Source organism: Dendrobates tinctorius, unplaced genomic scaffold (assembly GCF_039654945.1).
Source record: "Dendrobates tinctorius isolate UK_male_01 unplaced genomic scaffold, ASM3965494v1 ptg000103l, whole genome shotgun sequence".
Lineage (NCBI taxonomy): Eukaryota > Metazoa > Chordata > Amphibia > Anura > Dendrobatidae > Dendrobates > Dendrobates tinctorius.
The window spans coordinates 15,439,252-15,462,720 of record NW_027361771.1 but is presented as its reverse complement, the minus strand read 5'-3'; positions in this window follow the sequence as shown (position 1 = coordinate 15,462,720).

Below are 23,469 nucleotides of genomic sequence, written 5' to 3'. Positions count from 1 at the left end.
TCCACCTTGTTGCAATGTCGATAATTAGGCGATGCTTGGGAAGGTGGAGCAATCGCTGCAGCTTCTGCATACGACTGGAGTGTGCGGGCGAACGGTGGATGTGCAAGCACAGTCTTCGCACCTTATAGAGCAGGGCTGTTAACTCCGGATAATTATTGAGGAAGCACTGCACCACCAGGTTCAAGGAGTGAGCCAGGCAAGGTATGTGTCACGCCGCGCTCACCTGGGGGCGGGACCTCGGTCCCGACGTAATCTCTTCCGGAGCCGCGGTCACTCCGGGTGTCCCGCCGGGTGTGCACGCGCACCTCTCGTACCTAGGTCCCTGTCTCCTCCATGTTATGTCTGCGCTTGCGTGCTTTTCTCAGTTCGGTCTCCAGGTCAGTCCTCTCTATGGTACTGGAGGACTTGACCCAGGAAGCTCTCGTGATCATGTGCTATATCAGGCTACCTCTTTCTAGGGGAGGTGCCTGATTATTGTTGTGCTTCCTGGCTTGGTCTGCCGTGTCCCTGCCTGGCTGTGCACTGTATTCAGGTCCCCTGCCTTGCACTCTGTTGTGCCTCTTGGCACACACTCTGAACCTGCACTCTGCCTCATACTTGGTTGTGCCTCCTGGCACACGCTCTGACCCTGTACTCTGTCTCATACTCAGTTGTGCCTCCTGGCACATGCTCTGACCCTGTACTCTGTCTCATACTCGATTGTGCCTCCTGGCACATGCTCTGATCCTGTACCCTGTCTCATCCTCAGTTGTGCCTTCTGGCACACACTCTGATTCCGTGCTCTGTCTTATACTCAGTTGTGCCTCCTGGCACACACTCTAATTCCATGCTCTGTCTTATACTCAGTTGTGCCTCCTGGCACACACTCAGACCCTGTGCTTTGTGTCACACTCAGTTGTGCCTCCTGGCACATGCTCTGATCCTGTACTCAGTCTCTTACTCTGTTGTGCCTCCTGGCACACGTACCAATCCTGCGCTCTGTCTTATGCTCAGTTATGCCCTCTGGCACACACCCTGCTCCTGTACTCTGTTACACTTCCTGGCACACCTGCTGACTGACTCAGTGCTCTGACGTGCTCCTTGCACGCATCCTGCTTCACTCACACCCGGACGAACAAAGTCCCTGTATACCACGTGTTCCCGTGTCCACGCTTTACGTGCTCCTGCAGACACACTCACCCACTCTTGTCTCCTGTGAGCCGGCCGCCTGGTGCCAGCAGTCGTGGTGCCTCATCCCCTGGGCTTGCCCCTGACACTCCCTGTATAGGGGGTGGTCTTCACTAGGTCAGCTCGCTCTGGGAGGGTTGGTGTCACGACCCAGAGGGTCCACTCCAGGAGTCGTCACAGTATGTGTCTGAATTTCGAAAGGGCTATGGCTGCCACAAAATTCCGGCCGTTATCACTAACTACCTTGCCTGCCTCAAGATGTAGACTGCCCAGCCAAGACTCAGTTTGTCTCTGCAAGTAGTCGGCCAGAACCTCCGCGGTGTGTCTGTTGTCGCCCAAACACATCTTCAACACAGCCTGCTGACGCTTACCTCTAGCTGTTCGATAGTGGGACACCTCGTGTGCAACACTGGCAGCTGCGGATGGAGTGCACGTGCGACTGCGCTCTGTGGACGAGCTTTCAATTATGGAGGAGGAGGAGTGTTGAACGCCTACAGCCAACTGTTTCCTATACCATGGGCTAGGCAGCACTGTCCCACCGCCGCTGTCCCCTGTGGAGCCTGCATCCACCACATTTACCCAGTGCACAGTGATGGACACATAACGGCCCTGGCCATGCCTACTGGACCATGCATCTGTTGTGAGGTGCACCTTTCCACTCACTGATTGCTTGAGTGCATGGACAATGCGGTCTTTCACATGCAGGTGGAGGGCTGGGATGGCTTTTCGAGAAAAGAAGTGCCGACTGGATAGGTCATAGCGTGGTACTGCATAGGCCATGAGCTCGCGGAAAGCTTCGCTTTCAACCAACCGGTAGGGCATCATCTCTAACGAGATTAGTTTGGCAATGTGGGCGTTCAAACACAGTGTACGCGGATGAGATGATGAGTACTATCTTGTCCTACTCAGAGTCTCTGGTAGGGTGAGCTGGACTTGAGAGCTGCATATGGTGGAACTAGCGGTGGACATGGCGGACTGAGAGATGGATGGTGATGGTGATGATGCTGGCGGTCTTGCTGATGGCCTAGATTAAGTCTTTCTTAGCAATAACATTGTGTTTCCCTGACTGCTTTGGCCTTGCGACGACACCTCAACATTTGCTGCTGGTGTTGTGCTAACCGGTGGGCTTACAGTGGGGGAAGCGATGTAGCGTTGCTGACTACCTTCATTCGGAGCAGGTGCACATGTGGTACGTGAGGTTTGGTAGTCCGTCCACGCTTGCAAGTGCATGGTGGTTAAATGTCTAAGCATGCAACTGGTATTCAATTTTCTCAGATTTTTCCCTCTGCTAAAGGTCTTTGCGCACTTCTTACAGATAACCTTTGCCTGATCATTAGGATTTTGTTCAAAAAAAGTGCCACACTGCACTCTTCATACTATGGAAGACATTTTGAGGCCTTGCACGCTGTGCTAATTTGACCGTCTGGCCAAGCTGTCCTGCAACTCTTTTTGTTTTTGTAAACCATTTTTGGACTGCTACAGGCCTGCCAGATAACAGCTGTTGCGATGTCGATGCCTGCGGCGGATCCTCCTCCTCCTCTTCTGAGCTATTGGCAGCGGCACCCTCTTCTCCCAATGGATGCCAATCTGGGTCAACAACTGGGTCATCCATCACCTCCTCTTCAATTTCATGTGCACCATCCTCTGTGTCACCATGTAAGGTGGTATAGTAAGCGGGAAGAGGCACCTGAATTTCATCAGGGTCATATTCTGGCTCAGTACACTGCGAGGACAATGTAGTGCTCTGAGTGAATGTACCAGCAGAAAAATCTAGCAGTGGCTGTGCATCAGTGCACTCCATGTCAAATTCATCTTGGACTGGGGAATTCACGATTTGACTTGATAACCCAGGCATGGTATGTGAAAAGAGCTCCATGGAGGAATCTGTAGTGTGGCCTGCCACATCCTTCACTTTTGAATGGGGTGAAGGACCCTAGGAAAGGTGTTGTTCCTGACCAGGAGCCTCCACTGATGACTCAGTGCTTTTATTTTTTGAAACTTCAGAAGAGGAGGCGATAGAGCTGGAGGCTGTGTCAGCAATGTAAGCCAAAACTTGTTCCTGAAGCTCCGGGTTTAAAAGCGGTTTACCTACTCCCAGAAAAGGGAGCCTTCGAAGCGTTGTGGAGCCAGATGATGACACAGGCTCAACACCTCCTGCCTTAGGTGCTATTATGCTTTTGCCACTACCAGCAGATGCACCACCACCATCAGTACCAGCTGGCAACCCCCGCCCACTTCCACGGCCTCTTCCACCATACTTCCTCATTTTTGGAAAAATGTACCCAAAATACCACCAGCTATATGGTACTGTAAAACAAGGTACAAGGTGTATATAGTATTGGGGAGATTTGGAAGCTCCCTAGAGATTTTAGGAGGCTGAACTATTATCGCAGGCACACTGTAGATTACACCTCAATTTGACTGGCTGAAATAGGCAGGTGTATGACCAGGCTCAAGGTGTGTATATAGTATTGGGGAGAATTGGAAGGTCCCTAGAGATTTTAGAAGGCTGAACTATTATCTCAGGCCCACTATAGATTACACCTCAATTTAACAGGCTGAAATAGGCAGGTGTATGACCAGGCACAAGATGTGTATATAGTATTGGGGAGAACTGGAAGCTCCCTAGAGATTTTAGGAGACTGAACTATTATCTCAGGCCCCCTATAGATTACACCTCAATTTAACAGGCTGAAATAGGCAGGTGTATGACCAGGCACAAGGTGTGTATATGCTATTGGGGAGAATTCGAAGCTCCATAGAGATTTTAGGAGGTTGAACTATTATGTCAGGCCCACTAAAGTTTACACCTCAATTTAACAGGCTGAAATAGGCAGGTGTATGACCAGGCATACGGTGTGCATATAGTATTGGGGAGAATTGGAAGCTCCCTAGAGATTTTAGGAGACTGAACTATTATCTCAGGCCCACTATAGATTACACCTCAATTTAGCAGGCTGAAATAGGCAGGTGTATGACCAGGCACAAGGTGTGTATATAGTATTGGGGAGAATTGAGAGATTTTAGGAGGCTGAACTATTATGTCAGGCCCACTAAAGATTACACCTCAATTTAACAGGCTGAAATAGGCTGATGTATGACCAGGCACAAGGTGTGTATATAGTATTGGGGAGAATTGGAAGCTCCCTAGAGATTTTAGGAGGCTGAACTATTATCTCAGGCCCACTATAGATTACACCTCAATTTAACTGGCTGAAATAGGCTGGTGTATGACCAGGCACAAGGTATGTATATAGTATTGGGGAGAATGGGAAGCTCCCTAGAGATTTTAGGAGGCTGAACTATTATCTCAGGCCCACTATAGATTATGGGTCGCCCTCCCAGGGCTGTGGGGTACTCGGTACCGGGCCGGTCTCTCACAGGGGAATGTCACAGCAGCGGTGACCCAGTCCGTGGCCCTTGGCACCCATGTAAAAGGGGTTAAGTGATGGAATAAAGTTTATGAGTGAATGATTTGTGACGCCACCTGTGGTGTTCATCAATGAAGATGTTAAGCCGATGCTGCAGACAGATCCTCTGGGACAGATGGTGTGGTGCAGCAATGATGTTGTGGCCCTCCACAGGTAGGGCAGTAGTCCCAGGGCAGTGTAGATGAAGAGATAGGTGTTGAGAAGAGGGTGCAGTGTCGGGCAGAGGGATCAAGCAGTGCTGACGAGGTTGCAAGAAGAAGGCAAGGACACAACAGGGTGCAGTTTCTTTACCTTTATTTTGCTTGGCAAATGCAGTCAAGGGTCCAGATTACAGATGGAACAGGAGCTGGCTAGCCTGGAAGCAACTTAGGAATCTCTCTATGCAGATGGGTTGTGTAGTCCCATTCCTAGCGCTTATCTTTAGGTACTTGCATTACTGTGTTACACCGAAGTTTCACAAGCTTATTCTCTTTAGAACTCCCTCATATGACAGACAGCTGTAGCCTTTCTCTTCTGGCTCACACGTTGCTGTGGTGCCTCCGAGTCTTATGTGGGAATAAAGCATTTACAGCTTCTTATTCCTCCGGTTTCTGTTGCAGGACCATCAGTGTCCATACAGCCTTGAAGACCGGGCTCCAGATCATGCGCTATAGCTGGGAATGAGCCTGAACTCTCTGCTCAATCTCCCAGCTCTTCTCCATGTCCACACACGTTGCCCTCCTCACACAAACTCCTCATTTTTCCCTTCCTGGCCCCCAGAGAGTAGCTCTTCCCCCAATTTTGGTTCAGAGCTCCCTCTGCTGGCCTGGAGTGGGAACTGTGCTGTGTGTTGGGATTAACTGATAACTTCCAAGCATGACATCACACTCCCTAGGAGGAAGGTAATACCACTGTGGTGACCATACTCCTGGGGGCTCCACATTCCCCCCTAGTGCAATTCAGTACTCCCGGACTGAAGAAAACATGCAAAACATATTAAAAAATTAACAACTGTAACAAGATTTAAAAAATGAAAAATTACAAAACCAAAACTCAAAAATAGTCTTTGTGATGATTAGTCCATGCGTCAATGTCCATGGTCCAATTCCTGAGCAAGTTGGTAACTATATACAGGATGGTTTTGGCCACACATAGTCCTGTGGCTCAATTGTCCATCAAAACAAACTGAGATTGTTCAAAAGGGTTCTTACAGAGTCTCTGTAGGCATATAAGCTTGAAAAGTTGCATATTTACATTTTACCATTTACATAATTTATTTATATACGAAATCTTATGGGTGGTATTCCTTGGGTACTACGGACAGACCTACGCAGCACTGGTGTTGTTGGGGACCTTACTGGATGCCTTGTGTTAAGTACTGGTGTAGTGTGTGTTGTACTGGCTACACTACTGGTGGTTCTGCGTAGCACAGGAATACTAGATTTCCTAGGACCACTTCTACTCACTGTGGGCATGACAGATTCACCACTGACAGGGTGAGAATTCTCTTGTTCCACTGCTGGTGTAGCATCCGCTGCTTGTACTTGCTGGTTTTCAGGGTGGTCTTGAGTCACTTCTTCTTGCACTACCAGTTGGGGAAAGGTCAAAACTGGCACCACTATGGCTTCATTCGCTCTAGTCCAATTTTGCAGGGAATTCTCCGAGTACAGTGCTGACCTTTTCTTCTTCTTCCTCTATGGGCTGAAGGTTCTTTTGCTCTTCCATTCTATCCTTTAGTTGGTCAGGGCACAGATGATCCCTCGATACTGCTGATGAGGTTTCTCCTCCATCCTTACTGATAAGGCACACCTTGGTGTTGTCAAAGTTTGATGGTAGGACGGTGTAGGGTTCAGCTTCCCATTAGTCATCCAATTTATGCATCCTCCTTTTCCTCTTTAGGACTTGTTCTCCTGGTGACAAGGGAACTGCAGGTGCATGTTGATGGTAGTTCTTCTCCTGTTTTTGTCTTGCCTGCGCTAGACTCTTTTCTACACACTCTTGTACTCTTGTTACCTCAAGTGTAAGGACTCCCATATCCAAATCAAAAGGCAACTTGCCAGGTCTCGCTCTCATTAGGTAGGCTGGAGTGCAGTTGGTGGAATTTAAAGGAATGTGATTGTAGAGGTTGACCAGATCTAGCAACTTCTCTGGCCTCAGATTCCTCTCCTCCAAAAGCAAGGTCTTCAGTAGATCGATCACCACCTGATTAATCTTTCCACACATGCCATTGGTCTGTGGATGGTACGGTGTTGTTCTGATCTTCTTGAAACCGTACAAATTACAGAATTCCTGGAACACTTCCGCCTCAAAGGCTGGACCTTGATCTATAAGCACTCGCTCGGATATATCCGTGTGGTCGACAAAAGTGCTGTTGGAATGCTCTGGCTGCTGTCCTGACTGTTTGATCCTTGACAGGCACGACTACAAGAATCTCGAGTAGTGGTCAACGATGGTAAGGGCATAAACGTAGCCTGAACGGCTTGAGACCAGCTTCACATGGTCCAGGGCTACCAACTCGAGTGGTTGTTTGGTTATTATTGGCTGCAAAGGAGCTCGCTGGCAGTTACGGTCCTTACTGCGCAGGTTGCATTGTCCACACTCCCGACACCAATTTTCAATAGCCTTCCTCATACCAGCCCAGTAGAATCTCTCCCGGAGCAAGGCCTCCAACCTCTTCCATCCGAAGTGTCCAGCTCCATTGTGGTATGCTTCCATGACCATTGATGCCTCCCTCTTTCGGACTACCACCTGCCAGACCAACTCATGAGTGCGGGCGTTGATACTCCTCCGACACAGCTTTCCCTCATAGATGAACAGCCTGCCTCTTTCCTTCCACAACTGCTGGGTTTCTTCAGGAGCATCTGAACCTGGGCGCGAGTCAGCTTGTGACAGTAGCTCCTTTACCAGGTGGACTGCGGGGACGCTATCCTGTGTTTCTGTCCAGTCATGATGAGGCAATGGATTTAAGGTGGCCTTTTTCACGATAGACCGTCTGTTTCTCGCTCCTTGGGCATGTTGGGCCACAATTGGCCAGTGGAAGGCAGGTATCTCTATTTCTTCGAGTGCCTCAGGGTCTTCTCCTGCATATGGCAGATTGGGCATTCTGGACAGCGCATCAGCATTGGCGTTCTTGTGCCCCGCTCGGTACTTGATGGTAAATTCATAGTTAGACAGCCGGGCCATCTGTCGCTGCTCCAGTTCACCTAGTTTTGCAGTTTCCAAGTGAGTCAACGGGTTGTTGTCCGTGAAGATGGTAAACTTGGCTGAAGCTAGGTAATGCTTGAATCATTCAGTCACAGCCCAGACTATGGCGAGGAACTCCAGTTTGAAGATACTGTAGTTGACAGGGTTCCTTTCAGTGGGACGAAGCTTCCTGCTGGCATAGGAGATCACTCTTTCTTTGCCTTTCTGTACCTGTGACAGTACTGCTCCCAGTCCCACGTTGCTGGCATCAGTATACAACACAAATAGTTGGTCATAATCTGGGTAGGCCAGAACTTCATCTCCTGTGAGAGCCATCTTCAGTCGAGTGAAGGACCTCTCCAGTTCCTCATTCCATTCAAATGTAGGACTCTTCTTCCTGGCTTTCTTGGGCTGGCCCACCAGAAGATTTTGCATAGGTGTGGCTATCTCAGTGAAGCCTTGATGAACCTTCGGTAGTAGCCTACCAACCCGAGGAATTAACGTACTTCATGGAGGTTGCTGGGCTTCTGCCCGTCCCGGATGACAGTGACTTTGTCAGTATCCAGTGCCACACCTTCTGCACTCACTACATGACCGAGGTACTGTAAATTGGGCTTCAGGAGGTGGCATTTGGATGGCTTCACTTTCAGGCCAAACTTGGACAAGGCTTCAACACCTCAGCCAGGTGCTCCAGATGGTCTTCATAAGTCTTGAGAGAAAACAATGACATCATCAAGGTACAACAGGACTGTCTCGAAGTTCTTGTGTCCAAGACAGCACTCCATTAGCCGTTGAAATGTCCCAGGGGCAGTGCAGAGCCCAAACGGCATGTAGTTGAACTTGCAGAGACCCACTGATGTAGTAAACGCTGTTTTCTCCTAGTCTGCCTCTGCCACGGGAACCTGCCAATACCCACTAGTGAGATCTAAGGTGGAAAAATAGCAGTTTTAAGTGTGGCTAGTGACTCCTCATTTCTGGGTAATGGGTAGGCATCCTTATGTGTAATGCTGTTAATTTTTCTGTAATCAACACACATTCTCATGGTACCATCTTTCTTTTTCACAAAGACTATTGGGGCTGCCCAGGTGCTACAACTGTCTCTGATCACCCTAGCCTCCTTCATTTCCCCCAACATACTTTTGGCACATTGGTATTGTGTTGGGGGTATCGGCCGGTACCTTTCTTTAATGGGAGGATGATCTCCAGTGGGGATATTTTACCGTCCCAAAGTCTAGGGGGTGTTTACTGAATACCCGCTCATACTCCTGAGTCACTCGGTAAACCCCACTCTTTTGGTATGAAGGGGTGGAGTCAGTTCCCACCTGCAGCTGCTGACACCACTGCTCCAGCTGCTTTACAGAGCCATTTTCCTCCACTTGGTCGGATGAGACCAAGGGCTCTGCTGCCTGCATTGCATTGTTATTGACAGTAAGCAGCTTAGCGACTGTGGCATACCGAGGTGTTATGGCCTCCTCTTCCCCACAATTCAAGAGGCGTACTGGTACTCTCCTTTTGTGAACATCAACTACCCCTTTGGCTGTCAGGACAGTGGGCTGGCTATCAGAGAACACTGGCTCTACCAATGCTTGGCAATCTTTTCCTCTGAGGCCTATGGCTGCCCGACAACAAATTAACATTTCACATCTGGGGGGTATCGCAATGGGAAAAGAATCACTCACTCTGACGCTGCTAATTTCTCCAACAGACAGTTCTACCAGCTGTCTTTGCATCAGGGCCTTGATCTCCTTCTGCAGGACTCGTTGTTCACTGGAACCAGCAGTCTCAGCCACCTGTTGCAACAAAACAATAACCTCGGCAAGACAATTTTTAATCACATTAGTACCTAAGGTCATCATTGGGTTACATTCTTATTGATCAATGTCTACAACGATCAGACCTTGAGATTTTAACTCTACTCGACCCACTTTAATGGTAATCTCTTTACATCCTACTTGCGGTAAAGACTTACCATTGCTGGCAACTACTGTCAGTTCATCACTTGGGCCGCGAGTAAGTTCAGAGTCAGCCCAGGATATCCCTCTCTCTAGTTCCCAGCCACCACTCCTCTAATTAACTCTGAAGTGACCTAAAATGTGCTCTATTATTAGTGTGCTCAGTGCCCCCATCTTGTGTCCTTTTTACTAACTGCATTGTCCTTAACTTTATAAATCACAATATGGCATTCATGTACAAGCAAACAGTAGTATCAAAATTTACAGGGTTAGGCCCTGACCCTCTTACAGTAAAATGAGAACAATGGGGATAGGGTAAAATATGTGTTAGTGGGTTAAGAGCTGGCTCAGGGATAGAAAACAAAGGGTGGTTATTAATGGAGCACACTCGGACTTGGTCAAAGTTCGCAGTGGGGTGCCACAGGGGTCAGTATTGGGCCCGCTTCTTTTTAACATATTTATTAATGACCTTGTAGGGGGCATACAGATTAGAATTTCAATATTTGCAGATGACACTAAACTCTGCAGGGTAATCAATACAGAGGAGGACAATTTTATATTACAGGAGGATTTATGTAAAATAGAAGCTTGGGCTGATAAATGGCAAATGAGCTTTAATGGGGATAAATGTAAGGTCATGCACTTGGGTAGAGCAAATAAGATGTATAATTATGTGCTTCATTGTAAAACACTATACAAAACTGTCACTGAAAAAGACCTGGGTGTATGGGTGGATGACAAACTCACATTTAGTGGCCATTGTCATGCAGCTGCAGTAAAGGAAAATAAAATAGTAGGATGCATTAAAAGAGGCATAGATGCACATGAGGAGAACATAATTTTACCTCTATATAAGTCACTAGTGAGACCACACTTAGAATACTGTGTACAGTTCTGGTCTCCGGTGTATAAGAAAGACATAGCTGAACTGGAGCGGGTGCAGAGAAGAGCGACCAAGGTTATTAGGGAACTAGGGGGTCTGCAATACCAAGACAGGTTATTACACTTGGGGTTATTTAGTTTGGAAAAACAAAGGCTTAGGGGTGATCTTATTACAATGTATAAATATATGAGGGAGCAGTACGAAGACCTTTCTAATGATCTTTTTACTCATAGATTTGAGATAGGGACAAGGGGGCGTCATCTACGTCTGGAGGAAAGAAGGTTTAAGCATAATCACAGACGCGGATTCTTTACTGTAAGAGCAGTGAGACTATGGAACTCTCTGCCATATGATGTTGTAATGAGTGATTCCTTGCTAAAATTTAAGAGGGGACTGGATGCCTTTCTTGAAAAGTATAATGTTACAGGGTATATACACTAGCTTCCTTGATATTGCTTTGATCCAAGGAACTAGTCTGATTGCCGTATGTGGCAATTTCCCCAGTGTGAAGCTTACTGTTTGCCACATGGGTTTTTTTTGCCTTCCTCTGGATCAACATGTTAGGGCAGGTTAGGATAGGATATGGGTTGAACTAGATGGACTTACAGTCTTCCTTCAACCTTAATAACTATGTTACTATGTGTTTACATGTGTCAGTGTCTCCGATATGTGTGGGAGCTGTCACCACTAGTGTTGAGCGATACCATCCGATATTGAGAAATATTGGATCAGATTGGATCGGCCGATACCCAAAAAGTATCGGGTATCGCTGATTCCTACACCGGAAGTCCCTTTCAAGTCAATAGGACAGAAATATCGGAATTAAAAAAAACCCTTTCTTTACTTGCACATCCTGTTCGGGAGGGGGGAAGAGTGTGGGCAGTGCGTAGGCGGACACTGTGCGTGTCTGTGTGTGCAGGCGGGGTCTGTGCGGGCCTGCCGGGGGTCTGTACGGGCCTGCTGGGGGTCTGTGTGGGCCTGCCGGGGGTCTGTGCGGGCCTGCCGGGGGTCTGTGCGGGCCTGCCAGGGGTCTGTGCGGGCCTGCCGGGGGTTGTGTGTGTGTGCAGGCATCATCAATGACAGTGATTGACACATTAGCCAATGATGGGACAGTAGTAGTCCCATCATCCGGCTAATGTGTTGAATGTAAAAAAAAAAAAAAATACTACATACATACTACATATATACAACATTCATACAACATACATACATAATACATACATACTTCATATATACTACATTCATACAACATACATACATACTACATACATACTACATATATACTACATTCATACAGCATACATACATACTACAAATATACAACATTCAAACAACATATATGCATACTACATACACACTACATGCATACTACATATATACAACATTCATGCAACATACATACATACATACTACATACATACTTCATATATACTACATTCATACAACATATATACATACTACATACATACTACATATATACTGCATTCATACAGCATACATACATACTACATATATACAACATTCTTACAACATACAAATTCAAATTCAAAGAAGCTTTATTGGCAGGACTAAATACACATTAGTTTTGCCAAAGCAAGTGTACAAAAGGGAATAGGGATAGGGACTGTAGGGATGTTGGGAAGGGGCTGTAGGAAAGGTGGATGGGGGCAGATCCAGGATGGGGCTATAGCAGTCCATGACATAGGGAAGGTGGATGGGGGGATGGGGCAGATCCAGGGTGGGGCTATAGAAGTCCATGGCATAGGGAAGGTGAATGGGGGGCATGGGGCAGATCCAGAGTGGGGGCCATAGAAGTACATGGCATAGGGAAGGTGGATGGGGGGAAGGGGCATATCCAGGGTGGGGGCCATAGAAGTCCATGGCATATCATAGTTTTCTTTCTCGCAGTCTATGACATTCGCTCACATATTGCGCTGCTATCTTCACTGCTCTCTCTTCTTCCCCCAGCAGGATATATGTTTTCTCCTCCTCCTTCATGGTGATGAAATCCGGAAAGAGATGTTAGAGTCTCCTGAAGTGAGTGTCCCTCACTGCTGAGTATTTGGGGCAGTGTAGCAGGAAGTGGGTCTCATCCTCCAGGGCCTCCTGGTCACAGTGTTGGCACAGTCTTTCCTCCCTGGGCTTGTAGCTCTGCCTGTGTCGACCGGATTCGATGGCCAGACTGTGGGCACTGAGTCTATACCGGCTCAGGATCTTGCGGTCTCTGGGGTCCGGGAGTTTCTCCAGGTATGGGGCCAGTCTGTAGTCTCTCTGTAGACTCCGGTACATGGTCAGATTCAGTGAGCTGATGATGTCGTTCTTCTAGTCACTTACGTACCTCTCCTGGCCTTCGTCTACCATCTTCCTGATTCCGGCTTTTGTCAGGTTGTTGTGATTGGTGTTCTTTTCAGGTTGGGTTTCGGTCAGCTGTTTCGAGGATCCTGTTTTTTCTGTTTCACCTTCATGTGTCAGGGCTTTATGGTGATGGGAGCTTGGATTGCTCCTACATAGGTGAGCCCAGAATGACAGTGCCCTCTTTAACAAATATGAACCTAGCACTCAACTTAAAGGTATTTGTAAGGAGGTTTATTGTAGTACACAAAAAAAGACGTTTCGGTCAATGTGACCTTCTTCAGTTACGTGTGGTATATAGATTGTGTGGAGCTTATAGGCATCTATCAGAAAGGACGATGATGCTTTAGGCATTGAGGAGAATGATCTCTCTAAGGTAATGAGCTTGTCAGTATATAGGAGAGGGGCAAACGTGCCTCCAGATGCGGTGTCCACCGGCCATCGCATCTGGAGGCACGTTTGCCCCTCTCCTATATACTGACAAGCTCATTACCTTAGAGAGATCATTCTCCTCAATGCCTAAAGTATCATCGTCCTTTCTGATAGATGCCTATAAGCTCTACACAATCTATATACCACACGTAACTGAAGAAGGTCACATTGACCGAAACGTCTTTTTTCGTGTACTACAATAAACCGCCTTACAAATACCTTTAAGTTGAGTTCTAGGTTCATATTTGTTGCTTTAACGGTTTGGGAACCTAACCTTAGCACCATCTTGAGTTGTGCTCACGGTGTTCTTTCTATAAGTGCCCTCTTTAAAACCGTTAGGTGTAGAGGGACTCTGCCCAGTTCGGCCCGGCAAGAACTGTTGGAGGTACTCCGATGGACTTGCAGAAGGTGCTTGCAGAATTCCTGGTGCAATATTTCTGTTGGGCTGGAATCCCACCTTGACCAGTCTGGGTAGGTGTGAGGACCCCAGACTTCGCTGCCATACAGGAGGATTGGGGCGATGATAGAGTCAAAGATTTTTAACCAGACCCTTACTGGTGGCTTCAGATGGTAGAGTTTCCTTTGGATGGCATAGAAGGTTTTGCATGCTTTGTCTTTCAGGGTCTCTATGGCTTGTTTGAAGCTTCCTGACCGGTGAATCTCTAGGCCCAGGTAGGTATATTTGTGCGTTCCTGTAAGGGCGCAGTTGTTGAGGACATACATACATACTACATACATACTACATATATACTACATTCATACAACATACATACATGCATACTACATACTACATACATACTACATATATACTACATTCATACAACATACATACATACATACTACATACTGCATACATACTACATATATACTCCATTCATACAACATACATACATACATAGAACATACTACATATATACTACATTCATACAACATACATACATACTACATACATACTACATATATACTACATTCATACAGCATACATACATGCATACTACATACTACATATATACTACATTCATACAACATACATACATACATAGTACATACTACATACATATAACATACATACAACATGCTACAGACATACAAAATACATACAACATACATACTACATACAATACATTCAGACATTCATACAATACATACATATAGACATACAGTACATATAACATAGAGTACATACTCACAATCACTTGTCACTTTGTTCCCCGAAGCCAGTGTCATCTATAAAAAATATGAAAATAAAAAACAAGCGATATACTCTCTGATCCACAGAAATCCACGAGTGTCCCACGCCGATCTCCCGTGGAGAACAGCAGCATCAGCTGATGAGACCGCTCTCTAGGGGCCCCAGGGATACAATGATGGGAGGTAGGTATCCTTCCACACTGTATTCCTCCGCCACTGTAAAAAAATAGTCCCTAGTCTCACTTTTGGCATTGCTGTGTGAGAAAGTTCCCACGCAGCTTTTGCCATAAAGTGAGACCAGTGAACTATAGTAACCTCTCAGTGAGGCAGTGCAGGAGATCGTCGTGGGACACTTGTGGATTTCTGCGGATCAGGGAGTATATTGCTTGTTTGTTTTTTTCATTTTTTTTTATAGATAACACTGTCTTCGGGGAACAAAGTGACAAGTGATAGTGAGTATGTACTCTATGTTATATGTACTGTATGTCTATATGTATGTATTGTATGAACATATGAATGTATTGTATGTAGTATGTATGTAGTATGTATGTAGTATGTATTTTGTATGTCTGTAGCATGTTGTATGTATGTTGTATGTATGTAGTATGTACTATGTATGTATGTATGTTGCATGAATGTAGTATATATGTAGTATGTACTATGTATGTATGTATGTATGTTGTATGAATGTTGTATATATGTAGTATGTATGTAGTATGTACAGTATGTATGTTGTATGAATGTAGTATATATGTAGTATGTATGCTGTATGAATGTAGTATATATGTAGTATGTATGTAGTATGTATGCTGTATGAATGTAGTATATATGTAGTATGTATGTAGTATGTATGTATGTTGTATGAATGTTGCATATATGTAGTATGTATGTAGTATGTATGTAGTATGTATATATATTTTTTTTACATTCAACACATTAGCCGGATGATGGGACTACTACTGTCCCATCATTGGCTAATGTGTCAATCACTGTCATTGTAGCAGGCATAGCCCGACGGGACTTGTAATCCCATTGGACGATGCCTGCACACAGACACAAAGACCCCCAGCAACCCGCACAGACCCCCGGCAGGCCCGCACAGACCCCGGCAGGCCCGCACAGACCCCCGGCAGGCCCGTATAGACCTCTGGCAGTCCGCACAGACCCTCGGCAGCCGGCACAGACCCCCGGCAGGCCCGTACAGACCCCCAGCAGGCCCGCACAGACCCCCGGCAGTCCACACAGACCCCCGGCAGCCGGCACAGACCCCCGGCAGGCCCGCACAGACCCCCGGCAGGCCCGCACAGACCCCCCAGCAGGCCCGTACAGACCGCGCATCATGATGCGCACAGACCGCGCATCATGATGACATCATTTCAGCAGCCAATCACAGCCACAACAGTGGCTCATTGCATTATGGGAACTTCCGATTCCGGTATCCGATATTGTAAAAATATCGGTACTCGATATCGGAATTCCGATACAGCGAATATCGCCCAATACCTGATATTTGCAGTATTGGAATGCTCAACACTAGTCACCATACGTACCAGAGACACGGACGTATGAAAGAGCCCTTATACTATGCACAAAGGCCTAGATAATCACTCTCTCCCTATGGTATGCAGTTTTTGCAATGGCGTGTGTCAGGTCTGACAGGAAATACAGTATATATATCTAATATATAAAGCTCAAAGTAGCAAAATTATAACCCCGCGGCTTCCAATTCACCAAACAATTTTGCCCCTATCTACATACTGGGGAAAAAGTGTGTGCGCGTCAAGCCCCGCCCCTCATTATGATGTCACAATGGTTGCCATGGCGACGCTGATGTCATCATAGGTTGCAAGCCCCGCCGCTCATTATGATGTCATAATGGTTGACTATGGGATGGAGGATGTGTGATGGGTATATGGGCATGGGACTATGGGATGGAGGATATGTATGATGGGTATATGGGTACAGGACTATGGGATGAAGGATGTGTGATGGGTATATGGGCACTCGACTATGGGATGGAGGATATGTATGATGGGTATATGGGCACGGGCCTATGGGATCGTGGATATGTATGATGGGTATATGGGCATGGGACTATGGGATGGAGGATAATTATAATTTGTTATAACTAACCACAGTTTGTTACTATGCCCGGGCAGCACCGGGCTCTTCAGCTAGTATATATATATATATCTTTGAACCGTGTTAGCCATAAATATGTGATTCTTCAGATTTTATTTTAGTCTATGCCTGATGGAGAGACCTGAGTAGTCTCCAAAGCTTGCAATTTGTTACCATCTTTTCAGTTAGCCATTAAAAGGTATCAACCACTGAGGACCTGTATGTATGTATGTGTGTGTGTATGTCCAGGATTGGCATCTGCACCGTCGCAGCTACAGCCACAAAATTTGGCACAGTCACACGTCTGGACCCCGAGAGTGTCCTAGGCTATGTTGTGAGGCGAAATTTTCACCCCGCATGTTCCAATTCACCAAACAATTTTGCCCCTATCTACATAATGGGGAAAAAGTGTGTGTGTGTGTCAAGCCCCGCCCCTCATTATGATGTCATAATGGTTGCCATGGCGATGCTGATGTCATCATAGGTTGCAAGCCCCACCACTCACTATGATGTCATAATGGTTGACTGTGGGATGGAGGATATGTGATGGGTATATGGGCACGGGACTATGGGATGGAGGATGTGTGATGTGTATATGGGCACTGGACTATGGGATGGCGAATATGTATGATGGGTATATGGGCACGGGACTATGGGATGGAGGATATGTATGATGGGTATATGGGCATGGGACTATGAGATGAAGGATGTGTGATGGGTATATGGGCACTCGACTATGGAATGGCGAATATGTATGATGGGTATATGGGCATGGGACTATGGGATGGAGGATGTGTGATGTGTATATGGGCATGGGACTATGGTATGGAGGACATGTGATGGGCATATGGGCACTCGACTATGGGATGGAGGATATGTATGATGCGTATATGGGCACGGACCTATGGGATCATGGATATGTATGATGGGTATATGAGCACTGGACTATGGAATGGAGGATATGTATGACGGGTATATGGGCACGGCCCTATGGGATGGTGGATATGTATGATGGGTATATGGGCACGGGACTATGGGATGTATGATGGGTATATGGGCATGGGACTATGAGATGAAGGATGTGTGATGGGTAGTGTTGAGCGATACCGTTCGATACCCAAAAATATCGTATCGGATGGTATCGCCCGATACGAAAAAAATATCGGGTATCGCCGATTCCGATACCGGAAGTCCCATTCAAGTCAATGGGACTTCCGGTATCGGAATTAAAAAAAGCCCTTTATTTTCTTGTTGGCTTATTCTACATAATTGAAAACAAATAAGAATCATGTAGAATGTATTGTGGGAGGTGGAGGAGACATTAAAAGCATAGTGGTTTAATCAAATCACATGGCATAGCATTAATTCCAATTTTTTTTTTCAATACGTTCGGAGTTAAAAAGATATTGACTATGTTGACCTTTTTTATATTTTGTCAGATATGTATGTTTCACAACTTCCATGCTCTTCACCTTCTTTTGTACTTCTCCCACACTTTCTCCTTCATGATCCGCAGCAGTAGCATTTTTTTCATCAACTTTTTCTTCACCTTATTCATCTTCTTCTTCTTCATCTTCCCATTAATTTTTTTTTCCATTCTTCATATTCTTCTTATTCAGCTATTATTAATTTTAATATGCTATTTCTTCATCTTCTTCCTATTCTTCTTTGTCTTCATTTTCTTATGGTGACAGGCATTCCTGTAGTACTTATCTATAAAAGCTATAAGATTACACCTTACGTTCTGCCTGTCACAAAAGATTTACAACAGGATTTGTCCGCGTTCAGTTTGGCCTGCAGCAGCAGGCATTTTCCAGGGGCACCACGAGGAGGAACGGACTCACCCCCATTTACTGCTTAGTCTTCTTCTGCTTATAATTTTGATTTCTTCTATGCTGATTTTTAGTCTTCTGCTTAATGTTCTTCTGCTTTCTGTTCTTCTGCTTTTGCTTCTTCTGCTTCTTGTTCTTCTGTCTTTTGTTCTGTATCTTGGTGGTTGTCTTCATGTTCTTTGTCCTCTTGGTCTTATTATTTAGGGTCATATTTCTGGTCTTCTTTGGTGTGGTCTTCAGGGTCGTCGTCATCAGGGTCGTCGTCATGGAGATCAATAAGGATTACCAAAGACAATTTCAAAAAGCTTGATCTTGGAAATGTAGCAGAAGGTACAAGAAGGCTGAGAAACTGGCGAGAACCAGCAGACAGTGCTGGCACCCAGATGGGTAGCAGAAGGAACAAGAGCCAATGGCACTACCGAGGACCAACTGACGGTGCTGGACCACGGTTACTAAGCAGAAGGTACCTGTGCTAAAAAGCACTACCAAGGACCAGCTGACGGTGATGGACCTCGGATACCGAGATGGAGGCACCTAGGCCAAAGGCTCTGGCGAGAACCAGCAGACAGTGTTGGAACCCGGGTGGGTAGCAGAAGGAACAAGAGCCAATGGCACTACCGAGGACCAACTGACGGTGCTGGACCACGGTTACTAAGCAGAAGGTACCTGTGCTAAAAAGCACTACCAAGGACCAGCTGACGGTGCTGGACCTCGGATACCGAGATGGAGGCACCTAGGCCAAAGGCTCTGGCGAGAACCAGCAGACAGTGCAGGAACCCGGGTGGGTAGCAGAAGGAACAAGAGCCAATGGCACTACCGAGGACCAACTGACAGTGCTGGACCACGGTTACTAAGCAGAAGGTACCTGTGCTAGAAAGCACTACCAAAGACCAGCTGACGGTGCTGGACCTCGGATACCGAGATGGAGGCACCTAGGCCAAAGGCTCTGGCGAGAACCAGCAGACAGTGCTGGAACCCGGGTGGGTAGCAGAAGGTACCCATTCAAAGCAAAGTAGCCAGGCCGCAAGCCGGCCGCAGTTACCGAAACCCACAGTCCTACAGGGGGTCCATGTCCCATTGGCACTACGGATCCAGCCTTCAGTGCCAGTTCCCGCAGCCCACATAGGAGTCACCTAAACTGCAGGCACCGTAGAGTCGGCTAACCCGGCCGCAAGACGACAGGACAACAGATTGGTGGCATAGTGACCTTGACACTACCCGGAAACAGCAGGCGTGCTGAAAACAGGCTGGGCAACAGGGAGTACCCGTGCCAAAGACACTGCTGAGAACCAGCTGACGGTGCTGGAACCCAGATGGGTAGCAAAAGCTACAAGAGCCAATGGCACTACCGAGGAACAGCTGACGGTGCTGGACCACGGTTACTAGGTACCTGTGCTAGAAAGCACTACCAAGGACCAGCTGACGGTGCTGGACCTCGGATACCGAGATGGAGGCACCTAGGCCAAAGGCTCTGGCGAGAACCGGCAGACAGTGCTGGAACCCGGGTGGGTAGCAGAAGGTACCCATTCAAAGCAAAGTAGCCAGGCCGCAAGCCGGCCGCAGTTACCGAAACCCACAGTCCTACAGGGGGTCTATGTCCCATTGGCACTACGGATCCAGCCTTCAGTGCCAGTTCCCGCAGCCCACATAGGAGTCACCTAAACTGCAGGCACCGTAGAGTCGGCTAACCCGGCCGCAAGACGACAAGACAACGGATTGGTGGCATAGTGACCTTGACACTACCCGGAAACAGCAGGCGTGCTGAAAACAGGCTGGGCAACAGGGAGTACCCATGCCAAAGACACTGCCGAGCACCAACTGGCGTTGTTGGAGCCCAGGGACAATCATGGTGTAGGCCGAGGCCTACTTGGTGGTAGTTTTAGATTGTTTGTAGGCTACAACAGACTGTCAACGTGCTCCAATTAGGCATCTGTCTCCATTCTGTTTCCAGGATTTCACGTGACCACCAACACCGCCAGTTTATGCGTACAGTAGCCGTCTGCCCAATTCACACGTGTTCCTGGGTTACTGGTGTTCTGTAATGTCAGCAGATCCCCTGATGTTTGTCTGCCAATGTCTCCTGCTCTGTCCACATTCCCACCACTTGCAGTGGGAAGGTGGACAGTGCAGGAAACAGTGCCGGACACACATTGGGGGATCAGCTCACGTTACAGAACACCAGGAACACAGGAACAAGTGTGGAATGCGTGGACGGCAACTGTGAGCAGGAACTGGCGGTGTTGGAGGTCAGGGGAAATACTAGAGACAGAGTGGAGACAGAGGCCAAATCAGAGAATGTTTAAATCTGAAGTAGTTAAAATTTGGAGGCAGCAGCAGTTTGCCCTCCACACAGCAGGGGATCAGCTGACGTTACCGAACCCCACTTTCACATGAATGAGTGTGTTTTTCTGTGTGGACAGCACTTCCGAGCACCAACTAGCGTTGTTGGAGCCCAGGGACAATCAGGGTGCAGGCCGAGGCCTACTAGGAGCCAGGTGTAAAGCTGAGGTATTTTGACTTTGGAGGGAGCAGGATACTTTGCCCTCCACACAGCAGGGGATCAGCCGACGTTACCGACCCCCACTTTCACATGAACAAGTGTTTTTTTCTGTGTGGACAGCACTTCCGAGCACCAACTAGCGTTGTTGGAGCCCAGGGACAATCATGGTGCAGGCCGAGGCCTACTAGGAGCCAGGTGTAAAGCTGAGGTATTTTGACTTTGGAGGGAGCAGGACAGTTTGCCCTCCACACAGCAGGGGATCAGCCGACGTTACCGACCCCCACTTTCACATGAACAAGTGTTTTTTTCTGTGTGGACAGCACTTCCGAGCAACAACTGACGATGTTGGAGCCCAGGGATAGTCATTTTGTAGGCTGAGGCCTACTTGGAGGCAGTTTAAGATCAGACGTTGTTTGAATTTGGAGGCAGCAGCAGTTTGCCCTCCACACAGCAGGGGATCAGCTGACGTTACCGAACCCCACTTTCACATGAACGAGTGTGTTTTTCTGTGTGGACAGCACTTCCGAGCAACAACTGACGATGTTGGAGCCCAGGGATAGTCATTTTGTAGGCTGAGGCCTACTTGGAGGCAGTTTAAGATCAGACGTTGTTTGAATTTGGAGGCAGCAGCAGTTTGCCCTCCACACAGCAGGGGATCAGCTGACATTACTGACCCCCACTTTCACATGAACAAGTGTTTTTTTCTGTGTGGACAGCACTTCCGAGCACCAACTAGCGTTGTTGGAGCCCAGGGAGAACCAGGGTGCAGGCCGAGGCCTACTTGGTGGCAGTTTTTGATTGTTTGTAGGCTACAACAGACTGTCAACGTGCTCCAATTAGGCATCTGTCTCCACTCTGTTTCCAGGATTTCACGTGACCACCAACACTGCCAGTTTATGCGTACAGCAGCCGTCTGCCCAATCCACACGTGTTCCTGGGTTACTGGGGTTCTGTAATGTCAGCAGATCCCCTGATGTGTGTCTGCCACTGTCTCCTGCTCTGTCCACATTCCCACCGCTTGCAGTGGGAAGGTGGACAGCGCAGGAGACAGTGGCGGACACATATTGGGGGATCTGCTGACGTTACAGAACCCCAGTAACACAGGAACGCGTGTGGAATGCGTGGACGGCAACTGTGAGCAGGAACTGGCGGTGTTGGAGGTCAGGGGAAATACTAGAGACAGAGTGGAGACAGAGGCCAAATCAGAGAATGTTTAAATCTGAAGTAGTTACAATTTGGAGGCAGCAGCAGTTTGCCTTCCACACAGCAGGGGATCAGCTGACGTTACCGAACCCCACTTTCACATGAACGAGTGTGTTTTTCTGTGTGGACAGCACTTCCGAGCACCAATTGGCGTTGTTGGAGCCCAGGGACAATCAGGGTGCAGGCCGAGGCCTACTAGGAGGTGTAAAGCTGTGGTATTTTGAATTTGGAGGCAGCAGCAGTTTGCCGTACACACAGCAGGGGATCAGCTGACGTTACCGAACCCCACTTACACATGAAAGAGTGTTTTGTCTGTGTGCACAGCACTTCTGAGCACCAACTGGCGGTGTCGGAGCCCAGGGAAAATCAGGTAGTAGGCCGAGGCCTACTTGGAGCCAGGTGTAAATCTGAGGTTGTTTGACTGTGGAGGGAGCAGGACACTTTGCCATACACACAGCAGGGGATCAGCTGACGTTACCGAACCCCACTTACACATGAGCGAGTGTTTTGTCTGTGCGGACAGCACTTCTGAGCCCAACTGGCGGTGTCGGAGCCCAGGGAAAATCAGGTAGTAGGCCGAGGCCTACTTGGTGGCAGTTTGCGATTGTTTCTAGACTACTACTAACTGTCAACGTACTCCAATTAGGCCTCTGTCTTCACTCTGTTTCGAGTATTTCCTCTGGCTTCCAACCATGCCAGTTGCTGCTCTGAAATGCCGTCTGCACAACCCACACTTGTTCCTGTGTTACTGGGGTTCTGTAACACCAGCTTCTCCCTAGAGGTGAGTCAGGCAATGTCTCCTGCTCTGTCCACATTTCCACTACAAGTAGTGGGAATGTAGACAAAGCAGGAGACATTGCCGTGCTCACCTCTGGAGATGAGCAGATGTTACAGGACCCAGGTAACACAGGAACAAGTGTAGATTGTGCAGACGGCACTTGAGAGCAGAAACAGGCGGTGTTGTAGGCCGGAGGAAACACTCAAAACAGAGTGGAGACAGAGGGCAAATCAGAGAACATATTAAATCAGAGGTAGTCAGAAGTTGTAGGCAGCAGGAGAGTTTGCCGTACACATAGCAGGGGATCAGCTGACGTTACCGAACCCCACTTACACATGAGCGAGTGTTTTGTCTGTGTGCACAGCACTTCTGAGCACCAACTGGCGGTGTCGGAGCCCAGGGAAAATCAGGTAGTAGGCCGAGGCCTACTTGGAGCCAGGTGTAAATCTGAGGTTGTTTGACTGT